We start from the raw sequence: 6056 nt of genomic DNA, 5'->3' as shown, positions 1-6056 counted from the left end.
AGGCTGGGATAACTGCAGAGAAAGCAAAAACAGAAGATCTAGACAGGCTAAGGAGGGAGAGTATGACATGATACCCCTGGGAGGCGCAGGTTTGGAGGGACTCGGATACAACCAACTCCAAGTCTTGAAAGAAGCTGTTACTGATTTTGGAAAGAATGTGAGCAATATAGTCTTAATGTAGTTGTACTTGTTTTATTTCTTACAAATAAATTGCCATTTAATTTCTTCTTATCTCAAGTGATCGCAATCACCATGTTTCCAATTAGTCTATTTAAGTTAGGTCATTGGTTAAGTTGGGGAATAGGGCATATATGTTTACAATCCTTGTCGTTTCATAAGTCATAAGTGATGTCTAGATATTCCATAGCTAGGGATAAAAGGCAGTGAAGCAAAACGTCATCAATCTCGTATGCATAATTAATTCAATTTAGAGTACAGATATGTGGTAATGCAGAATCTTAACATCTTCACTTAGTTGTATTTGTGAAGTTGCCTCGCGGTTTTGAACTTGTATTTTTAAATATACCAATATGCCTAGAAAATACTAGTAATTATACTTTTGTTATGATTTGATATGGCGGTATAGTTTTTAGTATTGTTTCTCGGAAATTGGACAAAAAACCAGCATTATGGAAGCTGAAGGAAGACAAGGTGAATTTTGTGTTTGCGAATAGTGAAGGTTTTGCATGCTCGGGAATTGATGGTTGCAATTAAACACAAGTTTCAAACTTTTTCTTTAAGTTTAATTTGATTTTGATTTTTAAAATTAACACTATATTTAAATTGTACACTTACATTTTATTTGGTTTAAAAAATTTATTAAACACCTAAGATTTTATATAAACGTATATGTACATAAATCAAATGATCTTTTCCCGTTCCGTATTTGTATGCAGTTTTTTTTTTCAATATATGTTGATATTCTCATTATCATACAAAATTAACTTTATTGTTATGTTTAGGAAAATGATAATGGAAGAATCCGCTCTTACTAAAAGAGAATAGATGTGCAACGCTAATGTTCAGCAATGTCTCTCTACTGAAAATATTATTGTACATTACTTGGCATCACTACAACATAATAGGCTACCATTGTTCTTTTTTATAAATAAATAAATTCACAGCACCCTAATTTCACTCATTTTTATATGTTATAAAATTTTAATATATTCAGACATTCTAAGATTTTAAAGATTGTTCCAAGCATCAAAATTATATATATATATATATATGTATATTATATTGACTATTCTTGAGTGCAGTCTTTTTTTTTTTTTATGTAAATAGTTTGCTAGAAACTTTCTTCATATAACTCTGTCTTCCATATAATCATTGCTAAAATAATACATGTATACATACATGGTGAATATCATGCATGATAATTAAAAGAGACAGAGAAGTTGGGGTTAAAAAAAAGCATAAATCGTATTGGTTCACTTATGTTTTTGTTTTAATATTTTTAAGGTTAACATAATTGTTTGATTCATTGTTTGAACGATATATTTTCGTATTGGATGTGATGTTTTGAGGAAAAGTTATATATGAGATACAAATTAATCAAACAATAATAATGAATATATATTTTTTCAAACCGAATGCAATTTCAATTCGTTAATTGTCTTAGTTTAAATCTATCCTCAAGTCTATTATTTACATTGTTAAAATATATTTAGAAATAATATATTATATTTATGTAGTTGTCTTATTTAAGATATTCGTGGGATTCTTATTTTATTTAGACGATTTATATATCATTATAAATATGTACATATTCTTATAATTGAAAAAGAAATTTTGAGTTTCATATTCTAACATGGTATCAGAGTCAAATTCTCTCCGGATATATCCATGGTCCGTTATATCTCGTATATATTTTTATATTTTATCAATGTATTTGCTTCTATCCACAATCGTGCTGTTATTTTCATATGGTCTCTGTCTCTACTACTCCACTGAGAGAGTCTACTTTCGACTCTAACGTCGTTGAGAGTCCTGTTTTCGACTCTAACTCTATTGAGAGCGAGCGAGTCATGTTTCAGACTATAGCTCTGTTGTGAGCGAGCGAGTCATGTTTCCGACTCTAGCTCTATAGAATGAGCAAGTCCTGTTTTCGGCTCTAGTTACGTTGTGAGCGAGCGAGTCATGTTTCCGACTCTAGCTCTATAGAGTGAGCAAGTCCTGTTTTCGGCTCTAGTTACGTTGTGAGCGAGCGAGTCATGTTTCCGACTCTAACTCTATAGAGTGAGCAAGTCCTGTTTTCGGCTCTAGTTACGTTGTGAGCGAGCGAGTTATGTTTCCAACGCTAATGATGTTGAGAGTTTTGCTTCTGACTCTTATCCAGTGGACGGCTACACCACTTTCAGTCAATCTTGGCGAATTCGAATTCGTACGTGGAAGACCTCGGCTATATTTTTTTTTGTCACTTCTGACAAACTCACGTTTATTGATGGTAGTTGTGTTATTTAGAAGCAATATATATTATATTGATGGTAGTTGTCTTATTTAGAAATTTGTAGGATTCTTGTCTTCTTTAGACGATTTATATATCATTACAAATATGTATGTATTCTTATTATTGAAATAGAAAATTTCAATTTTATATTCTAACATAGATAAAAGTCCCATCCTTCAATATCATGATTAGGTCGACTCCCCCCATCGTAGCCACGCCCGGTGCCACGAAATGATTGAGAACGTTGCCTGTGTTTTACGACTACCTGTCCCCGATTGGTCAACCCCGGTACTCTACTATATGCAACCTATTTATAGTTGGGCAAGCTTTGATGCCTCTACTCCCAACAAGTTGCGGGTCCAGAAGGAGCGACAGGTCAAGGGATGTTTGGGGCTCGCCCTAATGAGAAAGAAAATAACATTTGAAAAAATGATAATCGAAAACATTACTTTGAAAAGTCCATTATCAAAATTGTTTTTTTTTTTTTTTTTTTTTTAAAAAAAAGTCCATTACTTTGAAAAAGTAAATTAAGTCATCGGTGTTGTGACCAATATACTAAAAATAATAAAAAACGAAAAGAATCGAAAAATAAAATTATGTGATCCACCAAGGTGTGCACTACATCTATAAAAGAAGAGAATAATCTTATTAGAGTTTTATAATGGGACACATTGCATTATAATGGGTATTTATAACAACCCAAATCAAACATAGCTAAATTGACCAAAAAATAAGCTAAACAATCAAAATAGAGTATTGCACTAGACCAGCCATACACGACTCAACAAAGTGGCAAATAAATATCAAAACACCAGATTCAATGCATCCCAACGATTGGTACTAGTAGAATTGCGACTAAATATCAAATTATTTTCTCGGGTTTTCGGGATCCACTAGCAGAGTCGGAGAGAGCTAGAAAGAACAAGCAACTCTAGACCTAGTAATAATTTATTTGGATTAAATCCTGAATGCTTTGAACTTGTGTAGTCAATCAGTCTTGTGCTTTATTAATCTGAAAATATTACTCCCTCCGTCCACTTTAAAGGTTTATATTTGTTTTTTGCGCGTTAATATTTGAATATTAATTATTATATCAAAATATAGTACAAATTAAGTAAAAATGACAAAAATACTTCTATTAGTATCTTTTAATATAAATATAATGATATTTGTATAAAAATATATACAAATATAATGATATTTTTAACGTTAAGTATAATGACGTAGAAGGTAAATGTAAACTTTTAAAGTGCACGAAGGAAGTATTTGTTATTGTAAAGTTCATTGGTTAATTCGATAAAATATCATATGCAAAATTATTTTTCACTTCAATGATCGGAAATTCTAACAACATGAAATACCAAACCCAGCGAAGCTTGCCCTAAAACTTTTACCCCTTAAAAAAGAAATAAATTATAAAAGTGTTGTTAATATCCTTTCATATGTTTTCTGTTTTTATTTTTAGATACATATTAATGCATACATAGGGTAGTTTTTGGTTGTATATTTTAGATGGAAAACGAATACTATATGAGATAAAGTTTTTTAGAAAATTAAATAAATTGAATAGTAAAATATATATATATAAAAAAAAAACACTATCACTTACATAACTTCAAGATATTGTGACAAAATTTAGGAAAACTCCAATATCAAATATTTATTAAGCATAATAAAATTTTTATTAATATATGGTAGAATATTTATAAACTAAAAAGTGGGTTACTCTATCAATACAATTATGCTGCAAAATAACTAATAAAGAATGTTTTCACTAGTATAAATATTGAACATCCATGCATGAAGAAACACAAACAATTATTACCAATTTATCCTTCTTTTGTTGTCTAAGTTCTTAGAAGCATATCGTTTTCTCCTTCCTCGACAACATGAGCCGTTTTGAATATCAATCCAAATCTTCACAACGAAGGCCAGGCCATTGCAAGATCCCATTGAAAAATATAGAAAAGAAGAGCAACCGCCTAGTGACTTTTTCATGCGCCGAGAAGGGCTTTCCAAGAAAGTAAGTAAAATTTACACTCTGACAGATGTAGAGGCTGGCGTTGTAGTGTTCTCGCCCAGAGAGAAGGCCCATTCGTTTGGGCATCCAGGATAAACTTTGTATTTTGACAAGTACCTCACCCTGAGAACATCGGTGTAGGTAATCAGCAGAGAGAGGGTCAAGACTTGGTGGTGATGCAGCCAACTGGACTTGATGAATTGGCTCGAGTTGAGGCTGGGACAGCTGTCGAGAAATCATGGTGCAAAGAGTTGGAGAGGTTAAGAAGGGAGAGTATGATATTCCTTGGAGGCCCAGGAGGGACTCGGATATGGACAACTCAATTTGTTGAAAGACGGTGTTACTAACTTTGGAAAGAATGTGAGCAATATGGTTGGTGGAGTACCCATTGCTCCACCGGCTACAAATGTAAGTGTGGTCTGTCCATTTGGAGCGGGGCCAAGCAGCATGGTTTCACATAATCAGTGGACGAGGCAGAGTGGTAGTGGTAATGGCAACATAAATTATCTCAAAGACGAGAACTAACAAGGTGGTTGGTAAATGAGTCAATGCTAGTAAAGAGCGGTATTTCTTATATTTTTAATTTAAGACTAATGAGTTTTATCTATGTTGGAAACCATTGTCGTCATTGTTGGTTCTTGTTTATATTTTTTCATTATTCTGTTGCATTATTGAATGTTTCTTGTTAAACGACTTCATAACTAACATCTATTTATTGTTTCAAATTTTATTCTAAAGTTGATTTTATTATAAGGTATTAATAAGTGTTATTTAGACTAATGTCCTATTGCACATACTATATAATATGGAAGAATTATGTGGAACATATATCTGCACAAAGACATAGGTCATCAATCCACCATACCGGACAAGGGCTCGCACACATGAGATGGACTATGGCCGAGAACCTAGGGCGGAAATGTGAACCAGTGACAATACCCCCAATCCAAGTCGCAAACACCCTTGTGCTTTGCTACTTGAGTGAACCGATGTTTCTTTTCACACCCTCAGCATGCCTCAAGACGTCAATCCGTCGACCCTTTCCTGCACACCACTTTTAGTACTCACCAAGAGTCAGCGAAGTTTTCATAGTCGACCCACAACTTGCCCATTCATAGTCCACACATCATCTGGGACACTCTTTGTTGCGGCTTGTACATCTTTTACCCGAAGATCGTCCTTAACGTGGTTTTTCCCTCACGAACAAAACTTGCCCACCTTGGCGCACCTGCATGATCGAGCGTACTCCCTCCCTCAAGAAGCACTCCCATCTGGAATGTCCAGTCCACTTGGGCATGCTCTTCCTTGATGTGCCATCGACATGCTCTCCCTCGGAGAATTTAGCACTCGTCCACTTCGTTTGTCTCGAGTGTCAACGTCTATATTAGATGATATAAATGATCGTCTCACCTAAAAATTTAAACTATTAGAAAACACATCATTAATTTATTTATCCGCACATGGGAGTCCCCGACACTCTTAATCAGTTTTGAACTCACATTAACTAGTAAGAAACTATTAACCATAGTTTTAGGTTGATTTACAGATTATAGAAAATAAGGGTTTGTATAGACCTATTTTCAT

The sequence above is a fragment of the Andrographis paniculata genome, unplaced genomic scaffold (genome assembly GCF_009805555.1).
Source record: "Andrographis paniculata isolate CXL003 unplaced genomic scaffold, ASM980555v1 Contig65END, whole genome shotgun sequence".
NCBI lineage: Eukaryota > Viridiplantae > Streptophyta > Magnoliopsida > Lamiales > Acanthaceae > Andrographis > Andrographis paniculata.
The sequence above is the reverse complement of the archived record's forward strand: the minus strand, read 5'-3'. Positions refer to the sequence as shown.